Source organism: Crinia signifera, chromosome 1, assembly GCF_055691185.1.
Source record: "Crinia signifera chromosome 1, ASM5569118v1, whole genome shotgun sequence".
NCBI lineage: Eukaryota > Metazoa > Chordata > Amphibia > Anura > Myobatrachidae > Crinia > Crinia signifera.
Window position 1 is genome coordinate 349,730,084 of NC_139217.1, and position 27,124 is coordinate 349,757,207.

Genomic DNA, 27,124 nt, shown 5'->3' on the forward strand with positions numbered 1-27,124 from the left:
AAAATCGGAAAAACTGTAATTCCACAGTATACTGCAGAATGAAGTTTTCTCTTTCATGCGCGACCTGTTATGTTAGTTTTTATGTAGACGTTACCCATGCAGATCCATGAGCTGCCAGGTTCAGTCTGACTGCAGAGAATCGCACAGTATGCAGAATATTTCCCACTAATTGAATAGCTCCTGCACGTAATGTAACATTATATGGATTTTGAGCAAAGTGATATTGCAGATACTTTGATTAAAAATATGTTAAACTGTAAAAACAGATTTTTTTTTGTAGATATTTCCTTCAGTGGAAGTACAGATGGAGCGCCTCTCGCTATTGCTCCGCCAGAATTTGGTCTCTGGCGGGGACCCGGGTCGACCCTCGGCGAGGTGGCGGGGACCCGGGGGGAGCCCCATTGTAAGGCGACGCGCGCGCATCCCCTTATGGCGGCTGGCGGGGGATGGTGGCTGGCGAATCTTCCGCCATCCCCTGCAATAGGGAGAGGCGCCCCATCTGTATGATGATTTGAACACTGTGTATGCCATTCATATTGCTGAATACCACTACTGTGACACAGTACTATTCTCTCTGGTTATGTTATACATGTATAATCATTTTCACAAGTGCAACTACAGCAGTTGTTTACCAAAGCATTATGGTTTGTCAGATAAGAAGATTGTTTTTGAAAAGCTTCTTTTGAGTAATGAGAGAAGATTTGTCGGCAGTGCAAGCTTGTATAACGAGCAGGTTAAAATAATGTTAAGCGGTTAAACAGTAAAAACATATAGCATATTTCTTGCCTTGTATCAACATTATTGCTCTTATTAAAATAAAAAAAAATTAAAGACTGAACCAAGTGGATAAGATACTCAGGGGTTGAGTGGTGATTTGTGAATATACATTAATTTACATCTGTTTGTGAACAGACTTAACGCCTTTGCTGCTTTAACTATCAGCTTTCAAATAAAGGGTTTACATAGTTTTGTGGGATCAGAATGGTGTATTTGGACATTACAACACCTCACAGCCAGTCCCTAGCTCACATTTGCCTACCTTTAAAGTTTCCTCTCCAGGTGCCCACCACCAGAATTATTAAATGCATACAGTATTTAAGACATGTCTGTTTTCATAAATTTGCCCAGGCAGACACTAGTATTCTTTATGCTTTTCCAGCAGGAATAGATTGCACAAAATGGCGGAACTGAGTTCTGTGATGTTAGTGTATTATAATGCTTAATATTTGTAGACACTCCCTTACTAATGGGTGAAACTGGTTGAATCTGAAGGTACAAAAACGGTATTGAAACTGCAATATACTGTACCTTTACAACATGCAATATGAAAGGGGTTTAACTGGCTTTTGACCTGTTTTAAGACACGTTTACAAAAATGGGATGAAAGCAGGTGTTTGCTATGTGAAACCAGCTTTAAAGAATTCTCTTGTGACCAGAATGAGTTTGTGTGACTGATTTCCTATACTCTGTGGATTTACATACTGTACTTAAGAAAATAATTCCGAGGATCAGTGTTGCCACAAAAGGGAGTCTTTGTAGGACTTCAACAAGGGCATGCTTTTGCCTTGTGAAAAAAATTTCAGCTGGCGCCCTGCACAGCCACCAAACTCAGAGGCTTTTACATTTGGCCATTGGTGCCCATGTTTCAAAAATGTATTGCTTCAGGTCTATCCAATGAACCAGTAGTATATGCCAAATGTATTGAGGATCTGTGTTCATTCATTCATACATTCAGGAAATGTCCATATTGTCTTCCCGACAATCCATAATGGGCAGATAAGAAAATACTCTTGTATTTAGCAGGCTATATGATATTTAAGATAATTCTCTTACATTATGAGGATAGCAGAAATAAATATCAGTTATCATTGCTCACCAAGTGATGCATCTTAAAAATTTAAAATACCCCTTTTTTTGGGACAACCAATCAGCTTAGGCTGCATATTGGAGCATATATTTCATATAGTAACCAGCCCATAAAAATGGCGGAACAACATAACAGTAACATTTGTGCCAGTGCCTATGCCGGTTTGAATGGAGGAACACTTAAATTTCTCTGTCAGATGCCATCTAGTGGGTATCTGTGTGCGCAGCACTTGAATTCTCCAATTAGCGGTGAGGAGCAACATAGCCTTTAAACATAGATAGATAGATGTGTTTGTAGAATAATTTCATATTTACTGTATATATAACTTGCAATCATTGCTTTTTAAATTTACATTTTAGCACATTGCTCCCATGTCACACATTGCTAAGCAGATTACTTTGTATAGGAGCACATATTCCATCTGTTAAGCACAGTTTTTTTAAACCAAAGTAATTTTCTATGAAAGATATAACTCGTGTTATGATCTTGAAGGTATGAGCTGCGAAGACGGCTGCTAAGAGTACAGTTCAGTCCCAGAGGACAGGTAGTAAAATAATAAATATTTGTTCTGTGTGGCTTGCTGCTCAGCTGATTATTTTTCAGGTGGATTGTCTGTATGCTGCCTGTGGAACCTGCAGGCAGATATTACATCTTCCTTTCTTACTCTGATAATCCGTCTATGAATACAGAAAGAAGAAATCACTCACAGCTTTATCGCTTTCCTTTTGGAGTAAAAGTATATATTACACGCTATTCATGGAGTTTGTCTGTAGTCTGCAATATTCTGATAATATTTTACCCTGTTGTGTATCACATTTACCATTATGACTTTTGGACATTACTGTTTTTTGCATTTCCTGTTTTTACCAAAATGTAAACTTTTCAATTTAGTATTTTTAACTCTTGATAAATGTTAAAATTTCTATTTTCCTACAACATAAATGCCACCCGTCTCCCTTCCAAACGTCCACCCCCCTGCCGCCGCTAATTCCCATCAGTAACATACGAGAGGATGTGTGTCGAAAACACATCCCCTAGCATGCCTCCACTGCAGGCGAAATCATTCAATGGTCGCCGACCATCGACTGATTTTTCCTGCCTTCACAAATTGCGTGCGCTTAGACGAAGACGGGGCGGGCAGCTGACGTCCTGTGACAGTAGCTGCCCTCCCCGTCAGGCATCGGCCTGCCTGCGTACCTATGGGAATGCCCAGCGTTTTCATAGGAACGCCCATAAAACGATGGGTGTTCCTATGGGCAAGCCCCAATTCTGCCGCTGTCCGCCCCGGCCCACCCCGATGCTTACGCTTGCAAGTCACAGACGCCACTTGAAAAGTGGAGCTGCACATGCGTATAGTAGACCATGCCTCCTTTACCTGTTTCATTTTGGCGGCATGCCCTCAGCTCCTACATCTGAGGAGGAGAATGTACAGTATGCTAAGCACATGCAGAAGCTCTTAGCACAAGCACTATGCACATGCTAAGCAGAGTGAGTGGCAGGGGGATTTCCACTGACCCCCACCCCCCACACACACACCAAGGGACACTGCTACCCAAGGGTGGGACAGCACTACAGTCCCCCAATAAAAGGGAATGTCCCACTTAAATTGACCAATGTTGTACTGGGAGGCTAATTGCCCACCATGGGGGTTCTAAAGTGTGACAATATGGGGCGGGTTTGGAATGTGACATCGTGACAAGGAAGATGTCATGACATCAGCCTACCTGCCCACCTGCCTGCAACAGCTCCTCTTCTCCCGCCCAGCCTGCAGCCACCACAGGGTCAGTCAATAGCTGATAACGGCGATAAAAAGGTTAAAGATTTGTTCCAGGCCCCACCCACCTAAAAAGTGTACAGGGTCAAAAATCACCAGGGCCTACTGGTGAATCCTCCATTTCCCTACTGTGCCAGTCCAAGCCTGCTCCTGACTAATGGCAAGGCTTACTAAAAGGCTCTGTGTCACTCACCCAGATATTTATACTCTTGCTTTCATGTTAGAAACTGATGATTTTTCCACAGAAACACCTAAAATCTATCATAACAAAATTGCAGAAATGATACAAATACAATGTAAATTCCTGCTTGCATTTCAATCATTTGAAAATTACCAATATCAATGCACAGTCATGAAGAAAATAAAGCAATAAAATAAAATTGTGAACTATCATCAAAAGAGAATGTTTATCACTAACATTCACCCTCGCTGCCTTTCTATTTCATTGCACTTTGTCATTTTTTACTTCACATGGTCTGGCTAACAGCCAAAATATTCTGTTTCCACAGAGCAAACAGTGTAAATTAACAACTGTTCCAGAAGATCCAGCTTTCTTGATGGATGCTCTCCAGATTTTTGTGACATTCTAATATTATAGTGTTTGTGAAAAAAATAGCTTTTCTAGAGTCCATGAAAGGTTGTGTTTATCCCTTCTAGTATGTAGAAGGATGCACTGAAATTGCTCATGTTGCAGTTGAGTTTAAATGAAACCAAAATGTTATTGAGTAAACTTGCATTTTGTAAATACTTATCATAATTACACATAAATTAAATTTTGTAAAAAAAAATAAAAAATCGGTACTTATGTATTGATTGTAATCAATAATTAATAGTTTTCTATATATGTTTTCAACTGAACCAAACCAAAGCCAATGCTTGAGGGTAGTTTTGTCAAAACAAAGACACAATGATGAATCAGAAACCAAATCAATAACACGGGAGTCAATGCACATCTCTTATATATACACCTTTTATATTGTACACCTCAACCTTTTGCATCCTCCATACCTCCAAATCTTCCCCTCCGATCCCTTTACTCTTGCACAATTTATGTGTCAATGATCTGTCTTCCTCTTCCCTCTAAATTTCAATCAAGCAGGGCCATCTTCAATCCTGTTCTAATTACTTACCTTTTCTCGCCAACTATACTTGTACCTCTTCCCTGGACTCTCTGCCCCATGACTTGGCTCCCTCATTGCACCTCTTCCAATGACTCTTTCCACACTATTGGGCACAGGCTTGCTCTGTATACTTGCTGGTGGGTGCTCAAGCCAAAAATATAGGGGAGAGGCTTCATGGGAAAGGGGCGTGGCCACAAAATAATACTGATTTATATTACAGCACAGTTGTCTCCAGTATTCAAATTATGGCAACAGTGCCAAATACATAAATGCCCACACAGTGCAGGTACAAAAATCCCCCCCACAGTGCCAAATACATAAATGCCCCACAGTACCAAATACATAGATGCCCCCACAGTGCAGGTACATAAATGCCCACACAGTACCTGTGCCAGCGACGAGGGAGGGGGAGTGCGGTGGGACACGGGCAAGTAGGCCACTGCTGAGCGGGTGGGTGCTCATCAATTTCTGTGGCTGCTCGGGCCCTCAAGCACCCACAGAATCGGCACCTATGTATAATATATACAAACAATACAGAGTTCCAATAAAGGAGGCACAAGGATGGGTATTTCAAAGAAGAGGTGCATAGCATAATTCAAGCACTTTCGGGGAAACATCCCCGTCATCAGGATAGCAGCCATTGCAGGAAAAATATGGATAACAAGCGTGACATTCAAAAAACACAGACTTATACATACCTGCTCCATTAGCACGCACCCCACGCCGAACGTCCATCCTCCCGGAGCCGCCTCCTCCCGCTTCCTGTAGTTCGCCGGATGTCATCACTGGAGCGCAACTGTATGCGTTTCAGCTTCCAACTTCCGCGTTCCACCAGTCCGCCTGAGGACTCCTTCAGCTGCCAGAGGACCAGCGTCAGCGGTAGTATGTCTGCAATGGAACAAAGAAAACAGTGAACACCCACATAAATAATTATATATTATACAAAATAAAAAAAAAAACTAATATCAACTTGGGCAGGTATCTAGTGAAACAAAACAATAATGAGATAATGAAAAAAAAAATAAAAAAAATATGCAAAATGCACAATATAAATGCTGAATCAAGTGCCGATGATGTATGGCCACATTACTAACTATTCATCAGAGCAATAGCACGACAATCCATTACTGGCATTGGAATCTGGAAAGTCAGGATAAACTATTCCAGTTGATTTTATCATTTAGCCCTCGCGTCTGATAGTGCCCAGCCTCAGTATCCACTGGGTCTCTTTGATCAAAAGCCTTTTGGTCCTATATCCCCCCCTGCGCAATGGGTGGGACCTGGTCAATAATAAAATATCTGAGTGATTCCAGGGAGTGACCTGCCTGTTTAAAATGTCTAGCAACAGGTTGGTCCACCTCCTTGCCGTTTAGAGTAAGGTGGATGGCTGACCGATGGGCCGCCATCCTTTCTTTAAATTTACGGGTAGTTTGACCTACGTACAGTACCTCAAGCCACAAGGGCATATAATTATGTACACCACGTAGGTTGACGAACACGTGAGTACTGAACGAATGTCCTACAGTACTTCTTGGTACAACGGGGATGGTCAAATACTTTACAGCTAACCATGAATTTGCACGTAGCCTATATGCCACAACTGTAGCACCCAGGGGGTTTACTATATACGTTGGGGGGAATCACAGGTTGCTAGTTAGTAATGTCGGCATGTACCAGCCGATCTCTTAAGTTCCTCCCCCTGGTGTATGCCAACAGGGGTTTATGGTCCTTAAGACCCACTAGTTCTTTATCCGTTTGGACTATGGGCCAATGGGGAGTGGTAGCGTACAGCTGTGGACGAGGGAAGTTAGGTTTAGGAGCTAGTGAGGGGAGTTCGTTTTAGGTGCAGGGGGAGGGGTTAGGTTTAGGCACTAATGAGGAGGTATATTGTAAGGCAATGGAGGTGGAGGGTTAGGGTTAGGCTGCTGCAAAGGACAACTAGGCTGAGAGGGGTAGGGGGGTGAGCGTTAGTGTACTCACAAAATCCCTGTTGGGATTCTCCATTCTGGAATTCCAGGGTCAGTCCTTTGACCACCAGAACAAATTGTTTGTATGTATGTATGTATGTATATGTATATATATATATACCTTCTTAGGGCGGCACTCACTTCTTCAAGAAAACACAAACTCAAGGAGTAATTGAAATCTACGTTTCGGAGCTTTAATCACACAATTAAATAAGCACTCCGTCCGTACCGGAAGTGCGTCACACAGGGGATGCATAATGCGTTCCATTGTGTTCCAAAAGATCACAAAGTAAATGGGAATCATATTAATAGGTAAATGATTGGTAAGGGATGCTCCTAATACTAATTTACTTTGTGATCATTTACCTATTAATACGATTCCCATTTACTTTGTGATCTTTTGGAACACAATGGAACGCATTATGCATCCCCTGTGTGATGCACTTCCGGTACGGACGGAGTGCTTATTTAATTGGAACACCCAACATTACCCTATAAATGACTGAGTGACATCGAACCTGTTTTATACCCACTGTGCGACATTACTAGTTTACACCACAAGTAATTTAGCCGCTATTAGACGGCTGGAACGCATAACATGGAACGCATGATGCGTTTCCGGTCCACCTTACTTCCTAGTTGGACGTGTATACCGCATTGAGCGGTTGGAACGCACAACACGGAACGCATGACGCGCTTCCGGTCCACCTTACTTCTGGGTTGGACGTTTGTACCACAATGAGCGGTTTCTACAGGTTTGTTCACCCCACGATTGCTTTATATGCTGTTATGGATACTGTCTTAACGTCCACATATGTATTCTGGCATTTGTATTATCTATTTTCGCTGGTTGGTCACATGCATTTGGTTTGGGCTGTCTGACAGTGAGTGATAAGGTCATTTCCTTCAGGCAGGTATAAAGGTTGGCCCGGTGAGGCAGTTCAGGTGTATCCTCTCCTGAGGATGGATGCCAGGTTGGTTGTCTGAAGGAATTTTGTTCTTGGCTGCTTTATATCCTGATGATGGTCCTGTGTGGACCGAAACGTTACGTCGGTATGTCAGCATTTATTTATCTTATGGATTAAAAACCGTTTGAAATTTTATCAAATTGGTGAGTGCCCTTTTTCTCCAACATATACTTTGATGTTCAGTCATCTGTGGGAGCACCCCCCATTCAACCAGATATTAACTAGAGTGCGGACTTTACATAAAAATTATATATCTATATATATATATATATATATATATATATATATATATATATATATATATATATATATATATATAATAGTCCAAGATCCCACTGAGGAATAAAAAGCACTCAGGAGACGGTATAAATGAATAAAAAAAAACACAGTGTATTTTTGTGGTTTATTTATTTATTTTTTTATTCATTTATACCATCTCCTGAGTGCTGTTTATTCCCCAGTGGGATCTTGGACTATTGTATTGCATTACATTCTGGCACCGGGGGCAGCTGACTGCATTATCTGTGGAGTGCCGGCAGACTTTGGAAATGTATATATATATATATATATATATATATATATATATATATATATATATATATATATATATGACGTGCGGTGGCACCCGGAGGCAATAATTAGGCAGACAAATGCAGCATGCGGATCAAACGTTTTTGATATTTACTTTATAAATTAGCATGTCCAATTTAAATTGGACATTCTACACAAACATCACCAAGGACAATCCGTGAACTAAGGACACCTGTCATCCATCTACATTTAAAACCATCCGGAAAGCAATCCGAGGCAGCTTCAAACTTAATGAAGTCATCCAGGTCTACCATCCTTCCGGTCAGAGTAACCTACTCCATCTATGGACTCTGTTTCTGGGACCCACTCACATGCTATTTCATGGGATTCAACAAACCATGATGTCCGCATGGTAATATGCCCATACAAATGTCAGTTTGCATTGTGATGATTAATACATTGTTTGATGCTGAATGTCCACGTATTTTAATATTTTTTAATATTTACTATAAATTTTTTAAGGAATTCCATAATTACAGCTAAATAATTATAATAAAATATATTGTAAAGGATACACTATACTATACTATATATTTTTTTGTCAGCCTGCGCTGGTACACCACCTTGTTCTGTTACCTGTTTACCCCTGCTGGTTGGAAAGAGACTGCATAATAGAGCCTACAACCACACTACTTACCTGTCACGTGTGCACCTGCTTACCACTTGCTTACCCCTGCTGGTTAAAAAAAGACTGTGTAACAAGATCTGAAACCTGTTAACACAATATGCCTGCTAACAAAGGGGAGAAATGACGCTGCTCTCACGGTGTGTTTGTGGAAAAAGAAGACCTGATGGAAGATGAAGGAACTTCATGTCATCTGGTCTACAATCACAACTCAGTACCTGAGCTGTTGGTTATAGTAGTAATAATAATAATAATAATAATAATAAGCTATTAACCATACTACACCAGCATATATGTCTTTACTTATCACAAAATATCTCCAATCTCAACCACTCCGCTCTGCACAAGATCTGCGTCTCTCTTCTGCATGTATCACTAACTCCCATTTACTTTTACAGGACTTTCATTAGGCTGCTCCCACCCTATGGAATGCCCTTCCACACACATTAAGACTCTCTACTAGCCTCCAAACTTTCAAGTGTTCCCAGAAAACTCACCTCTTCAGGCAAGCCTGAGGCAAGAAAGGTGTGGTGTGCTCCCTTGGGTGCACAGACAGGCGCGACCAGGGGTGTTTTGTCAAGAGCTGCCACTTGATGTTGGGGTTGTCAGCCCCAGTAAGCCCAAGCAAAGTAAAAAGAAAAAGAAGTGGCGCTGGTTTTGATGAAAGGTCATGCAAAATTTAATAACAATTAAAATACATAACATAAAAGACACAACAATAAATTAAAATGAATAAAATAATGATTATAAATCAGGACCGGAGGCTGAGAATTGTGGACCAATAAATGGTTTGTTGTAACGGAATGGGGGTACAACTGTTTGATGAAATGAGTGTGCCCGATGGGCTGATATTTACCACTGATGGTTGGGGTTTGTCCTATCCCAGATGCACAATTGCAGAGATGTCCTCAGATGGATGCGACAATAGAGCCACTGGGGCGAGAACCCATTGATGTTGTGGGGCTAGATGTTATAAGCCACGGGTTTCTTGCATCGCTAGAGGTTCCAATCTCTGGGATGATGTCAGGCAGGTGTCCTCAGGGTTGGTTGTATTAGTGCGACCAACTGGTCAATGATTTCAGACGGGATGTCCAACCTTGATTACTGCACATGGAATGGACCAATGTGGTGGCAAAGGATGGCCAGCAGTTGTGAGGGTGTTGGGATGAGATATCCTCTGTGTGAGGAAAGTGGGCAACCAAAGTCGCTTGAGCAGTCCTCACAGTGGGGATAAGGTGAGGGTCAGCTGATCCGGTCCTGGATAAACCACTGACGCGTTTCGCTGCTTGAAAAGTTGCAGCTTTATCAAAGTCTGAGGCAAGTCTGAAGAGGCACTTATGAATTATATAGCTTCTCTTCTGGACTTGCAACTTGGTGGGACTGCTATGCTACAGTATTACTGGTGCCTGTCCTTGTGTTTCCCTCCTTTATCCCTATAGATTGTAAGCTTGCAGCAGGGCCCTCCTACCTCCAAGTCTGTCTGTTGTTATCGCAACGGAATCTGCTGCGCTATATAAGAAACTGCAAATAAATAATAATGCAATAATGCATAATGTGTTCTTTTGAGTAGCTTTGCAAAGCATTTTATGTTATTAAGCTCGAAATAATATTAGTTTAGCTGTCACCTGAAATATGGTCACCTGAACAATTGTTGCAAATCTGTGTTTGTATCCTGTTATTTAAAGGCATGATGTTTTAATGCTTATGGCAGCCTCAAATTTAGTAGCAATATGAAGTATAACAAAAGCACAGCTTTACATCTACAGTACATTACATGGTAGACATCAAACCTCCATGAATTCAGTAAAGCTTCAGAACTACAGTATAAGACACATCAGAGTTGGAGAAAAGAGAATACATTTTTGGCAAGCTTTTAATGTACATTAATATACAGTATCCATTGGCTAACAAAATACTTTTTATAGACCCTTGGTAACTATATGGTCAATGTACAGTATTACAGGGAGAAGTGGTATCAGGGCTATTATGTGCACCTCTATCATTATCTGCACTGCTATCGTTAATTCCTAATCAAATTCAGCAGCTGCAGGTGTTGTTGCCATACTGACAGCAACTGTAATGGCTGTTGCAACTCTGTCTTGTGACTAGGGGCCTTATTCTGGTTCACTCCTTCTGGCAAATTACTTCTTAGAGGGACATAACCATAAGCACTGCAGGTGGGGTAGATGATACCTGTGCAGAGAGAGTTAGATTTGGGTGGGGTTTTACTTCAAAGTGAGAGATCTATATTGTAGTGTAAAAATAAAGCAGTCAGTATTTTCCCTGCACAAAAACAAAATAACTCACCCAAATCTAATTCTCTCTGCACAGGTATCATCTACCCCACCTGCAGTGCTTATGGTTTTGTCCCTCTAAGAAGTAATTTGCCAAAAGGAGTGAACCAGAATAAGGCCCCTAGTCACAAGACAGAGTTGCAACAGCCATTACAGTTGTTGTCAGTCCATCTAAGAAGGAATTTGCCAGAAGGAGTGAACCACAAATGCTGACCGTTCATAAATCAGGCAGGAGGCAGGCGCGCAATACAAAATATTGTAGCTGCGCTATGCCTCCTGTCCCACACCGCCGCACATAAGACACCTGCTTGGCGGGTGTCATAGATCAGGGGAAGTACTATCCCCTGCCATAAGGCACGGGGATAGCGCATATTCCCCTGATCGTCAGTTAATAAATCTACCCTTAAGGCCCTAGTTCTTCCTTCACCTACGTAAAGAGCCATACCGGCTGATATGATATGTACTGTATCATACAATTACCTTTGTATATGTTAAATACCCCCAAAAAATTATGACACTTTGAATATTCTGGGAACAGCATTGAGGACAATAATTGAGAAATTATGAGAACGTTTTATATATAATATGCAAGGCATGAAATCCATATTAATGATAAATGTATTTATGTTTAACATTAAAATAAGCAAATCAAACAATATGAATGATAGGTACTGTATGGTTTGTATTTCTTTTTTCTTAAAAATTGGGACCTGATTGCATTAACTTAACCTATCATTCAGCGAGTAAAATATCCCCTTCTAATTTGGATTTATGCATTCTTTTTGTACCATTAATTGCATTTCCATTTTATCATATGAATTAAGTTCACTTTCATACAAACTGCATTTCCTACATATTGATATTTTATATAAATTAATTCACTTTGCCTTTACGTTGCATATGGTACTTAAACTAAAATTAGGAATGAGATTCTGAGTCATCTCACACTGAATCTGAACATTCTGAATGTTGCAAAATAAGAAAGTTGTAGCATACCATTGAAAGATAATGCTATGCTCTTTTAATAGTATATATTTTTATGCCATTGCTAAAATATAATGTTATATACTATGAACAGTTTTGTAATAAAGATAATATTTGCCCAAGGTTTGTGATTGTGTTGTTTTATTACTGTGATCCCCAGAAATAAATGTTATTGTACATTTTAGTAGAGTATGTGTCTTCACAAAGTAGTTTGAATAACGTAAAAGCAGCTTAAAGTAATAAAGCAACTCTCTCTACTAAGAATGTGACACCAAATATGTTCAATTATTTATGTCTGATTGAGACCCAAATGAAAGATTTGCATCTCCTATGGTCCAGCAGTGTCTCTTGGTGCACTGGAGAACAATTTTCCCTAGGCTTGAATGTTGTTTTACTAACTATACAGCTCCCATCACTCTGATTGGTGGACAATTCCAGCCATTCAACAATAAGAACATGAGAACCTCCCAACATTGAATGGTGAATGGCCACTTCTATTCAATAATCAAATTGCTAGGAGTTATCTTCTGCTTATGACAGTATGCCTAGTTATTTTGAAAAACACCCTTGTGTTTAGGGTTGCTACCTTTGTGTTGAGAGATTAACAGACAGTGACCCATCCCTTCACCCACCTATTGATTCACCACTAGCCCCGCCCCTTGTTCAACCTCATCATTTTTGTTTAAGATTTCTATTCTTGATTTTGCACACAGAAATGCCAATTACACGTTATGTCACACACCGTGATGTCCATTACACATTATGCCACACACCATGATGTCCATTATACATTATGCAACACCATGATGCCCATAAACTATTATGCCACACATCGTGATGCCCATTACACATTATGACACACACCGTAATGCCCATAACACATTATGCCACACACCATGATGCGCATTACACATTATGCCACACATCATGATGTCCATTACACATTATGCTACACACCAAAATCTTGTTGACACTGGAGTATGCAATGCTCATTTCCAGTGGGGAGTAAAATGTTCATTGCCACGGGGAGGTGAAATGCTCATTGCCAAGGGGGAGTGAAATGTCTTGTGGAGAAATGGGCAAGTAGGAGGGCCCTGCTAGTGCTAGGGCAGGCCTGTCCAGGGCAGCAGGGGCAAGGGCTCCTCAGACATCCACACAGCAGGCAGCTAGGCAGGCAGCGGCAGCCACAGGGAGGCCGATACAGTCACACAGCCTGAGCTTGGGCTTGGAGCAGCACTGCACTTCACTTACCCCAGTTCCCACTTACTGTAGTGTGTTTGTTATAGGGGGGTGGGTGAGGGCCCACTGGGAGGGAATTGGCTGCCGCTGAACACAGGCAGCAGCCAGCCTGATGGGGACCAGCCTAAATTAAAATGGAGCCTGTTTGAGCCAGTTGCTTTTTAACTTGAGCCTACATCCCAATTGGACCTCCAAACTTTATACCACGGACACAATTCCCCCTTATTTCCGGACCAGCTTCTACTAAAGAAAGATCCAGGTACAATTTCCTTAACTCGGCAAGGGAGCAGCTTCCACCAATTTATGCCGTGTGGACCCCTTGCATACTAACACAGAGTTTATACAACACAGACACAAAATCTTAATGGGGACAGGCGCCTGTATGTGTTGTTTTGCCTAGCAGCAACCGCAAAAGGGAGTGTCAGTCCCTATATGAAAGCACAAGTAAACAGAATGTGGGTTGCGCTCAGTTGATGACAGGAACAAGATTATTGAAATTAAGGGGTGTACATTTATTAATACATAAACACAATAAATAAACTCATATATAAAAAAAATTATATATTAAAAAAATTGGTTAAAAGATGCTGCGTCCGGAAAAGATAATGTTAAATGACGTGACCTTATTTGGGAGAGTGCTCAGTGCTGCTTTTTGGGTCCAAAAGAGTAGATATGGATGTGATTTTGTGGCGTCCCTTGGGGTGCTTCCTCCAAATGGGTGGTGGGGGTGGCGTACCTCCCGGCCTGTTGAAATTTCTGAAGCAGCGTGGGTATCCACTTGGTCTCTGTGGCAGGCTTTTAAAGAGGTGGCAGTGTGCCTGAACCGACGCGTTTCACTGCCAGCAGCAGCTTTTTCAAGGTGATCTTGTTTGGCATATGGTATGGGTATTTATACCCTTAGTAATTAAAACCATTGTACACCTGTGCAAAATCAATTTACTAACTGTTATCTAATTTTAACAATATAAATACTTGGACATAAGGAGAAGACAAGCCTTTAATGATAGTATACATTTATAATAGTAAATTAGTGCTGGACACAAAATCTGCCTGGACTCTGTTTCATCAGCTGGATATTAGACCAGCTTTCTATGTGACACATTCCTTTCCATAATGAACCTTGTGAAGGTGTAGTATACAAACAAACATGACCAAAGTCGGTGAATTGTAGGCTCATTTTACTCATTTATTATCCTATTCTTGCATGCAAATATATTTATCAATATGCTTTATTATTAAATACCCTTGTTATACCTAGCAGTGTCATTGTTTCCATACTTTGGTATAGCATAAGCGCTGTTCTGCTTTCTTTCTGTTCTTTTACCTAACTACTGGGGATTAACACACCTCTACTCGAACAGCTACTAATTAATTGTGCCAAGGTCTAATCTTGTTGTTTTTAAATTAAAATGGTGCAGGCCTGGGAGGGAGGAAGAAGACCCCGGGTCACAGGTGCAGCACCAGCATCCTTGAGGAGGAATTTCTGTGCATGCACCAGAAATATCCCACCTGCGCCCTGCCTGCTGTGGATTATGCTGTTTCCTTACATACAGGATGATTCCCCAACCCAGACTGGATACAGGCGCAGTGGCTGGGTGACTGAGGGATGCTGACCAAACTGAGACTACAGTAAGGTGACGGCTGCTGTGTGTCCTGTTCCTGGACATTTTATAGTCCAGGATCACCACCTGTCTGGACTCCGGACAACGGGCTTAATTACCGGACTGTCCAGAGTAATCCCGGACGGGTGGTAACCATTCTTGTGTTTAATTAAAAATGTAGTTGGATTGGTTTGGAAGAAGTGGCATCACAAGCTGGTTGTAAGGGGCCCGCACCAGGGTGTCACCCCTGGAAGTACACCAAAGTATTGGCTCTACTGCAGTGAAAGGAGTCAGGTGCTGCAGTGTGATACTCTCATGCAGCATTCGGCTCCTGTCACAGATGAAGAGCTGGCACTACAAACAGCATTGTCTCCAGAGGCAGCTAGCATCTCCAAGGAGGTGGACACACGCTCAGAGTGACAGAACGGAGATCCTGTCAGACTACGCCCTCTATCCTAATTTACAATGCATTATTGGTGTCTGGTAGCCAAAATGTAAGCATAAACACGAAGCCCTTTACATACAGGACATGCGGCTTAAAATATACTATATAGCTCCTGGGATTGCTCGGCACTCCGGACAAATTGAACACGTACCTTGGTGCCCTCACTGGTATAAATGCAATATCCTGTGTCCCCTGGCCTTGGCCTCTAACACGACCAGAGCGGAACAAAAACGTCACTCACGGATTTGGAAACAAGTCCTTATTTAATTTTAAGGTGGTAAAGGTGGCATCATTATGGCACCATCAACGTTTCAAGGCTGGTACGCCTTTTCATCAGGATGCGCCCAAAGTGCAAAAAGTGCCTGTGTGAAAAGTAAAACAGAGCTGGCAGCTCTCTTACCTTTAAGTAGCTTGGCCCGCTCGCCCACGCTGCGGGCTCGCCACGCTATTTAAAATCAACTCCATGCCAACATGGATAGTGGGGGTATGAACTATCCATGTTGGCATGGAGTTAAGTTACTTTTTTTTAACATAGTTTGTGGCGAGCGTAGAACCCATGCTGGCGCCGTGAAACTACACAAGTACCGTAGTTTGTCTATGTGTAGCTGCCACGCTTCTCCGGCATCGCGGTCCCGCTTCCGGGTGCCGTGGCTCAGCGCACAGTGACGTGCAGCTGTTGTTATGGCAACCAAAGATGCTAGTCTCCCATGTCACACCTTGAAAATATCTGTTGAAACGCTTTGGTGGACCACGTGGGTGTTCCACATCCTTTCTGGACCTTGATATTTCCCACAGCACTGATCCGGACCAGTCTCCTCCATATTCTTATTCTTCATTAAGGGCCCTTCCAGGACCTAACCCGAATAGAGGCTATCCACTCTGAGTGGGGGAGCATCACTTCACAAACAATAGCTACCGCGGGCAACTCTGGACATACTGGATATCTCCTTTACACAGTTACTTACCAGGAGACTTTATAGGAACGGATTCACCCACCAGTGGTTACAATAAATACGGTACCGTATGAACTGGACTATTTCTTAATACCCCTCTTTTTATTGTTCTTTTTTATTTTTTTACTTTTATCATGTCATGCAAAGCTTCATGCTTTTATAATTAAAATTTTGATATATTTTCACACCATTGGCATACATTTCCATTACTATTTTTATTGTTAGCGCAGTGTATCCCCCTGTGTTTTTTTCTTGTACCCAGAAGGAGGTTGACTACCCCCTATCCACACTGCAGCTTGGCAAAGCACCTCACATCCACTGCGCCCCCCACACCAGTGGGTAACTAGTTACCCACTACCTCTCCAGCCTGGTCTCCCGTGTCTGCCTGTACAGAGTCTAAGCTATAATACAATAAGACCAACAAAAAAGTTAGTTGGACGATGTGTAAATAAATGTGATTGAACTGAACATGACTTGAATGTGCTTAGTGCTACTGTGCTACTGTGAAGGATTTAAAGAATGTAGCAATATTGTAAATAAATCATATAAGGTAAGGTAAGGTAAGGTAAATTATATGGTAAACTAGAAGATGCGCACTATGTGTACTCATAGGCACTTGCTGATGTACATGCATATTACGTACTATACAAAATGTATTCAAGTTTCTATCATGATGGCAAGAAAACATACAGTTAGCAAAGGATGATCAAATCAATCTTAAATAAAAGCATTCCAGGCTATCATTTCGTTCAGTCCCTTTGGAGCCAGCGTGTTGAGCCTGAAAAGCCACTGTTTCAACCTATATCACAGTTTTTGGATACTTTAATCCAACCATACATTATGACGCAGAAAACTTTCCTTCAAGAAACCACCCAACTGTTATTACAATTATGACAAAGGCCCTAGTGGCTGAAACGCGTTGGGACACCCAGAGACTTCAGCCTCAGACTTCAGCAAACATCAAATCTACGTAATCCACCCCCTTCTGCCACAGCCTCCTCCCAGCCGGGAGTACGAGCCAGCAGTACGCTGTCTATCGTTTCCAAGGGAACCGTGCTCTCGCGAGAGCGGAACCCGGAAGTCACGAGCGACAGACACTGTGGAGCCGGGTGCCGGCGCACGGCTGTGCATCCACCCGCGCCATCGACAACAGCTCCCTAGAGGCGACAGAACTTCTCCTACAAGGATCCGGTAAGAGTACAAAGCGGGACGCCGCTCACTGTCCTCCACCCTGGTCATTTTTCCTGGCACACAGTTTTGGACAACATCCTTATTCGTTCCTATCCTGCAGTAACACCGCTAATACGAGACTTTGACACAGTACCACAGGACAATTGCACCCCGCAATACTGTGAACTTGGACATTGTATCCACGCTATCCCCCATCCCCTTGCCCATACAGACCACTGCGGTCACCCACATAGGTACATAGGTTCCTATTAAGGGACCTATGGTTAAAGAGTCCTACCTAGGTCATTCTTACACCTAAACAAGAGGCCTAGTGGAGTGATACCCCGCTGGCCTATTCCTGCATCACCAGGACTCCACACATTCTCCCACTGCGACTTCATTTTTATTTAATAAATTCATTAATTTTTACCTACTTACCCTCCTCTTTGCTTACATCTACACACTATATTTGTATATTCATCATAAGCGCATCACAGGTTAGCGCAGTTTATCCATTTCTTTCTCATAGTACCTCACAGGGTGTCCAGGACACACCTGATAGACTGCAGCCCCTTTAAGACCATACACATACCTCTTCATACCTATAGGACCCACGCTAATGATAAACTTGAGCGCATATTACCTAATATTCACTACAAATGTTATTACAAGTAGCAGAATTACAAGATCTACCTCAACAAATCACTTTATGCACTTTGAATGTAAAAAAATTATATACGGTCATCCCTCATGCACAAGCACTTTTAGCAATGAGAACATTCCTGCACAGAGTCAACTTTTCAGCATTGGAAATACCCTATATCTTGAATTGTTAGAATTAACACTAACAAAGAATTATTTTATCCACAATGGTGCTTATTTCCTCCAATTAACAGGCTCTTCAATGGGGTTGAATGTTTCTCCTTCTCTAGCCAATGTATGTATTTTCGAACAGGAACAGAATTTTCCTGACCTGAGGAAATTGATCAATAAAAGATCAATGAAACGTTGTCACTTAGCTGTCGTCCTAAGTGTGCAGTTACTAAAGACGCTTGGAGTGCTACTCCCACACCTTACCTGTGTGTATATATATATATATATACAAACAAATTATATAGGTGCGCTGACACTCTCAGTCCGTATTTGAAAGGACACACTTTCCACGGTTTTCCTATCCACACCAGTCCAGTAGATAATTTGCGGACAGCAGCTCCCCTCTGAATGCTCCCGATTCCCACGGGAACCTTGCAACATCTCCACCTAAAACAAATAGAGGGGGCTCTTCATGGTGTAATACCGTTTATTAAAAACATGTAATTCAATATAAAAGTATTTCCTTTTGGAAAGGTAGAGCCCGTACCGAGGTACACCTCGGTACGGGCTCTACCTTTCCAAAAGGAAATACTTTTATATTTAATTCCATGTTTTTAATAAAGGGTATTACACCATGAAGAGCCCCCTCTATTTGTTTTAGAAGGAGATTTTATATATATATATATATATATATATATATATATATATATATATATATATCAAAAGAGTGACCCCAAGTGCGCCCTAGTGGTGTAAGCAGCTACTCTAAAACCCCCCCTGTTAGTGGGAGGCAGTAATGGAAATAGAGAAAGTAGGAATTAGAGAGCGCTTTGAGCCACCAGCTCAGACTTCCACCAATAGCAGTTAAATACAATACAATTAGTAATCGTAAAACCAGAGTGTATTTTTATTAAAAAAAAATTTTCAAATGTCACATCTGGAGATGGTATTTCTTTTGGAAACGTATAGTCAACAACCCAACGCGTTTCGTCTTTACAAAGACTTCATCAGGGGTTTAACAATGATCATAATTATAACGCTTGTACCGGCGTGTAATTTCATCAGTACTCCATAAGTCCTAATGTTCCCCTCAAAGGGGTATCGAAGGAAACGCAAGCAATAGAGCGTAATATCTTCCAAAAGAGGGAGGGCTGGAGTGACTTTCCCCTCACGGGTGGGATACTTTTTGTATCCGAATGTACCTATGTAGGGCTTAAGATTGCAAAGTATCGATCGCTTTCCTCAACCAATCAACCAGGGCACGGACAGATATTTTACTGATACCTTGGTCCAATTTAAAACGACTGTCCAATACAGTATATCCAGTCCAACCAAGCGATTTTACATGTCTACTATCCGCTGGTTTAAATGAATATGAGACAGTGTGGAGTGGAGAATCAATCACAGTTCAAATTCTGATCCGTGTGGAGCAATTAGGAACAGAACTGTCTGCAGACACTCTCAGTCCGTATTTGAAAGGACACACTTTCCACGGTTTTCCTATCCACACCAGTCCAGTAGATAATTTGCGGACAGCAGCTCCCCTCTGAATGCTCCCGATTCCCACGGGAACCTTGCAACATCTCCACCTAAAACAAATAGAGGTGGGCTCTTCATGGTGTAATACCGTTTATTAAAAACATGTAATTCAATATAAAAGTATTTCCTTTTGGAAAGGTAGAGTACGGTACGGGCTCTACCTTTCCAAAAGGAAATACTTTTATATTTAATTCCATGTTTTTAATAAAGGGTATTACACCATGAAGAGCCCCCTCTATTTGTTTTAGAAGGAGATTATATATATATATATATATATATATATATATATATATATATATATATATAGGAACGTGGTATGACTTCTGCGCCTTCAGTGTATTAATAATCCCTCTTGGTTAATCAATATATGCGTACCATCAAATGAGTAGGAATTCTCATGTAGTGATATCTTGCTTTACACCGATCTCCTTCCCTCGCTTTCTCTCCTGTAGACGCGTCTCAAGAAGGCGTTCCAGGCATAGGGAAAGTCGATGGGGGAGTGTATTATTACAAATATTCACTTTAGGGTGACTCAATTAAATAATATTTATAAGTGCTAGTGCATGGAAAAATATATACTTGGTGAACAACGCCACCTAGTGGAATATTTAAAATGATCCACGTGCTGATCACCTCGTGAAAAAGGCTTTATAAAGGGTAAAAACCAGACAACTCACACTTGGAACATGTACATCCAGGTGTTATCCAATGGTTGTCGTCCCGATCCCTTAAAACCAAAAAAGTCTCCCAAAAATGGGAAAGGAATATAGCGTAATATTGCTTATAAACAATAAAACATTTATTTCAAAAAAGAGGTACATTAGTTAAAAGAAAACATGCATGAGTACAGTAAAAAATGGATGGACCCGTACATTGGCAAAAATAGATATAGCTCTTATCTGATTTATGATGCCAGTGGGGGATGGAGAGGTAATTTACCCAACCGGTTTCGTCCCTTCAAATCCTTATGGTGGGACTTCCTCAGGGGTTAGAGATGAAGTGACCAGAGTATATGGAGATATAAATAGGCAGTTTGAATGCCATTAATTGGATAGCGTCCGGAAAAGTGTACTGCGCATGCGCACGGCGCCCGCGTTGCTACAGCAACCTCTGGGTTGTATTGCCGGTGTTTTGGCTCTATTGCGCATGCGCGAACACTCCGCGATATCGCGAGAGTGTCTGGGACTAGGTCTTTCCTAGTGTCAGTTTGAGCTGATGATATACGCGGGTTGCGCATGCGCAACACCCCGCGCTGACACTTCACAGAGATCGCGCGTCAGTGTCTAGGTTTTTCTAATGTTAATTGGGACTGGTGATAGCTGCGGGTTGCGCATGCGCACAAACCCGCAGTAATGCAAGGTTATAATCACATATGCCCAAAGGCAGCATCGTCCATATAATCGGAAAGCAAATATCATATTTGTTACACAGCGTTAGCATTGGAGAATTTACTATACATCTTATCCTAGGTGGTGCTTTCGTAACCAACCATGTAGCAAAAAGCTACATACATATCTATTTAAACGGGACATCTACACTATCAGAGGCAATCCCAATGTTCAGTGTGGAACCACTGTAACACTGTATCGGACAGCCACCTAGTGCAATGTGCTCCCATATAAATAATCATAGACATTGGAATAAATAACAATAAATAGGAGTAAACAACTATAGTACAGAGGCGGAAAATACAACAGCATGAATACAACAGCGTAAGTTTAGCAGCATTAATTGATAAATATATAAAACAAGTAGTAAAAGTATGCAGTAAAAAATACATAGTAAAAATACATATATAACAGCACAGATTAATAGCATGAACAAAGCAGCATAAAGTATAAACAAGGGATCTCCTGGCTGCCCAGTGTGGAACCACTGTCGCAGCACTACGGATCCCATGTAGCAAGTGCATGAGTTTATGGAAGACCAACAATCTTATATACTATGCAATTACAGACCCTAAGGGCAATAGTCTATATATTATGAAGATGTATAAAATTATATAATGAAGATGTATAAAGATATATATAAATATACATATACATATTTTACTGCTTGAAAAAGTACACATGGAAATTAGTGTCAAGAACAACTCAGAGAAAGGGAGCTATCTCATATGAGTCGTTCAGTCCAAAAGGTGTCAGGGTGTTCAATGAGTGAATCCAAAACATCTCCCTTTGCGATAGTTTTTGATCCCGATCCCCACCCCTCTCTCCCATGTTGACATGTTCTATAGCTTTAAAACATAGGTGTTCAGGGTTGGATTTGTGAAAGTTTAAAAAATGTCTAGGAACGGAATGGTTTTCCATTTTATTTTTAATGGCCCTGACATGTTCCTGTATTCTTATTTTCAGGGGTCTCTTAGTCTTACCAATATATTTAAGACCACAGGTGCATTCCAGACAGTATATTACATATGTTGTTAGACAGTTCATCTTCTGTTTTATTTTGTGAAGGGCTGTCGAATCAAAGTTTGCAAACTGTTTACCATCTTTGTGTGTAAATTTACAGATACAACATTGGTTACACCTAAAAAAACCATTTGTATTAAGCCATGTATTTGTCGCGTTACTGGTGGGATTTTTCAACATACTGGGTGCTAAAATATCTTTCAGACTTCGGGCCTTTTTAAAAATCACTTTAGGTCGTTGTGGCAGTATATCTTTTAAAACGGGGTCTAACTGTAAAATTTCCCAGTGTTTGTTTAGGGTTTTCTTCAGTTTCGTTTCGCCAGAATTAAAAGTGGTAATAAAATTTGCAAATTGGTTATCTTCTTGGTTTTTAGTTTTATACGTAAGAAGATCCTCCCTGTTTTTCTCCTTTGCTTTGACCTTAGCCTGTTCAATCAGGGGTATCGGGTATCCTCTTTCTATAAATCTTGAAGAGTAAGTTTCCAATTGTGTGTTAAAATCCTCATTTTTGTTACAATTTCGTCTAAGTCTGCAGAATTGAGAGTATGGAATATTGGTTTTCCAACTCTTTAGGTGCCCGCTTTGATAATGCAAGTAGCTATTTTTGTCTACTTCCTTTATGTAATTTTTAGTATTAATTTCACCGTTTTCTGCCATTAAAACTAGATCTAAAAACTCTATTTCTTTTTCTTGAACATTAAAAGTGAAGGATAAATTATATTCATTTATACTAATATTGTCGAAAAAATTTTTAAAAGACGTACTATCACCTTTCCATATTAAAAGAATATCATCTATGTACCTCTTGTACATGATGATATTAGCAGCCAAATGGTTATCATAGATGTATTTCTTTTCCCAACTACCCATGTGCAAATTAGCAAAACTTGGGGCGAAAACCGTCCCCATAGCTGTCCCACAGACCTGGAGATAAAATTCATTAAGAAATTTAAAATAATTATGTTTCAAAATAAAATTCATCAATAAATAAATAAAATCTTTATGTCCTTCATTAAGATCTGGGTCGTTTGCCAGAAATTCTTGGCACGACTCTATCCCTTTTTGATGCACTATTGATGTATAAAGAGACTGGGCGTCTATAGTCACCCAGAGATAGTCTTTCTCCCACTTGACCTGTTTAAGATGTTGTAAAACCGCTGTTGTATCCTTAGTAAAAGAGTCCAATTTTATGACATGTTTCTGTAAAAATATCTCCACATATTCTGAGATGTGTGATGTCACGGAGTCTATACCCGCAACAATGGGGCGACCTGGTGGTTTAGTAAGGTTTTTATGAATTTTTGGGAGGAAATAAAAGATAGGGATAATTGGATTATTATTAATCAGATATTGGTACTCATCTTTATTGATGTATTCCTGTCTAAGACCATCTAAAAGTATCGCTCGAAGGTCCGATACAAACTCCTCTGTTGGGTCATTTTTCAGTTTAACATAGGAATTTCTGTCGCTAAGTAATCTATATGCTTCCTCCTCATAATTAACTCTATTCATTACCACCAGGCCGCCCCCCTTGTCAGCAGGTTTTAGAACTATGGTAGTGTCTTCTTTTAGTTTTTTTAGGGCGTTTTTCTCAAAATTAGTTAGGTTGTCTGTGGTTTTTTTAGGCTGATCCTGGCATAAATCTTTTTTAACCATTTCATAAAACAAATCAATCTGGCTGCTTCTGGATTCTAGTGGGTAATACTTAGATTTATTTCTTAATCCAGATTTATTTTCTTTCCCTATTTCATCCCTTGCTTCATAATTTTTAATCATGGCAGTGTCTTTTCTCGCAAAATGTCTTTGAAGTGTCAATTTACGGACGAATTTATTGAGGTCTATGAAAACTTGAAAATTATTCACGAGGTGATCAGCACGTGGATCATTTTAAATATTCCACTAGGTGGCGTTGTTCACCAAGTATATATTTTTCCATGCACTAGCACTTATAAATATTATTTAATTGAGTCACCCTAAAGTGAATATTTGTAATAATACACTCCCCCATCGACTTTCCCTATGCCTGGAACGCCTTCTTGAGACGCGTCTACAGGAGAGAAAGCGAGGGAAGGAGATCGGTGTAAAGCAAGATATCACTACATGAGAATTCCTACTCATTTGATGGTACGCATATATTGATTAACCAAGAGGGATTATTAATACACTGAAGGCGCAGAAGTCATACCACGTTCCTATTTTAACCTAGTGGTCCTATGGAAATTAGGCCAACCCGATGACATCTGACGACACAGTTTGAACTCTGGAGTGTTTTTAATAATTTTCGAATAGACATTTTTGCGTTTTTTGCACACTGCACTGTGCACTTTCTATTTATATTTATTTATATATATTTGTAAATCACTGGTTAACACTTAGTCAGTGGCAGCGCTGTCTGTGCACCACACACCATATATATATATATATATATATATATATATATATATATAGGCATGGCCTACGTCGCTCACCTGCCTGTCTACACACCTTCCAGAAGTCTCTGGTGCCCTGCCCTGACTAAACTCCTACTAACAAACAGTCAAAGAACAGTACTAACAGTGACTAACAATCTGTCAAAGGAGTGTTCATGTGAAAAAATTGAAGTGTCTACGTATAACCAAAACTGTTTACTCTTGTAATACACATATATGTGTCTTTTATGTCATGTTTTAAAGTATTTTCATGTTTTCTAAATTCGACATTGAGTATTGTCAAAATAAATATATCATTATATAGCGCCCATTGAAACCTTCTTTTCTTTTCATATATATATATATATATATATATATATATATATATATATATATATTATATATATATATATATATATATATATACATTTGGACCTTGAGGAGGACACATGCACCTAGCACTAGAAGGAGTGGTCTCCTTCTGATTGTCTATCAATTTGAACTCTATAAGGTGGGAATACATATCCACTATTAGAGGATTTAAAAGGATTTTTATTCCAAACTGGGTGATATAGATGCTTATGGAATCATTTATGTGAGCATGAATGAATAACCGCAAAATCCTGTCAATGTAACCCGTTAGTAAACGGTTCGGAAATTTATTTATAAGGATTCACATCCAAGCTACTAGATTTAGGAAGGCGTTAAGGAGCTTCCAATAAAAGAAATACTAAAAAGACACCAGAGAGTTTACAAATAAACTGAGAAGACGTATCCAGTTTATATCACTTTAAAAATTCTTCCAGATTATTTCAAAATATTTGGCACACCCCTGATGAAGTCTCTTGAAGGAGACGAAATGCGTCGTTTTTTTTTATATCATCCATAATCAAAGGATAATACCAAAGACAAGAATTAACTGCAAAAAAGTTTGGTTTTAATGTTTTTATGTTTGTGTCAATAAATGTATTTTACATGAAAGAAAAATCTTAGTGTGTACAAATTGGACAAATAAGGATTGGGAAAAACAGAAATTAGTTCAACTCTAAATTTATGTAAGGGCGCCATATAACACTATTGTAGGGTGATTATATATATATATATATATATATATATATATATATATATATATAGATAGATAGGTGGATGTCCGGCACTCCCCGCTTGCTGGTGATATCGTGTGCCCGGGTGCCTTCCCCTGTGGCGAGGCAGCCACCAATATAATTTCCAAAGTATAGGCGTCACTCCGGGTCTTGTGAAAGCAAGTTAAGTTTATTAGCTTCTATATGGTCAACGCCGTTTCGGGAGTTAACCCTTCGTCAGGACCAGAAGATAGTCAAACGTTGCACGTTTGACTATCTTCTGGTCCTGACGAAGGGTTAACTCCCGAAACGGCGTTGACCATATAGAAGCTAATAAACTTCACTTGCTTTCACAAGACCCGGAGTGACGCCTATACTTTGGAAATTATATATATATATGCATGGCCTACATCGCTCACCTGCCTGTCTACACACCTTCCAGAAGTCTCTGGTGCCCTGCAGCTTCCCCGGCTCTCTGTGAAGCACTCCTGCTTGGCAGCGCATTGGTGGGTGGCTTGTATGTACAAACCGTGTGGTACTCAGTCCGCAGCGGTAATTTATATATATGTGTGTGTGTTCCCATTAAATTCATGCTCTGAAGCATAGATACAGTATGCTTCTTAAATGAATAGTTATGTACATAACTGCAATGGACTGGGCTGTTTTTTTTTTTTCTAAACATCAGAGGGATCTCAATTGTGAAGTCTCCATTTAATATAGGAAAAGAGCTGGGATGGTTAAAGTGCAGCATCTGATTCCTCTGTTATAATAGGTACCTAGCACAGACTGGTCAGCACTGTAAAGAAATCCATAGTTAATCCATTTGCTTTTCCCATTATGCACCCTTTCAATTATTCAGAAATTACATTGCCCCAGTTCATAATGCTTGTAAATCTCACTGTACGTACAGTACCTGTGCATTTAAAGCTGTTTTTTCATTACAAATAATACATAAAAAATTGCCTGTTCAAGTAAAACACAGACAGCTGCCAATCCAAACCTCTGCTATGGGTGAACCAAAAGACATAATTTTTGATAAACTTAGTGTAAGATATTAATTTGTTTTTACAGAGATGAGTTATTTTATCAGGATACTAGGGGATAGATTTTTATAGTTTTTTTTTTTTCATATTTTAAATTAAATTGATATTGTGTTTCATGAGCTAAAACACATATTTAACATACCTCCCAACTGTCCGATTTCCGGGAGAATGTCCTGGTATTTGGAGACATTCCTGCATTGGCTTAAGCATGGCTTAAAGCTCACAGAGC

The 27,124-nt window shown here is 40.3% G+C and overlaps 1 long non-coding RNA gene across 2 annotated transcripts in view; it reads right to left on the reverse strand.

The window, feature by feature from the left end:
- Positions 1–27,124, reverse strand: part of LOC146030161 (uncharacterized) — a 141,090-nt gene that overhangs the window by 109,012 nt on the left and 4,954 nt on the right. The window contains exons 2-3 of one of the 2 annotated variants that reach the window (XR_014455674.1): positions 5,461–5,650; positions 2,213–2,544 (exon numbers count right to left, since the gene is read on the reverse strand). This is a non-coding gene — a long non-coding RNA (uncharacterized LOC146030161). Of the gene's footprint in view, positions 1–2,212; positions 2,545–5,460; positions 5,651–27,124 lie in introns of those variants that run through there. The other variant, XR_014455668.1, reaches the window with a different exon arrangement.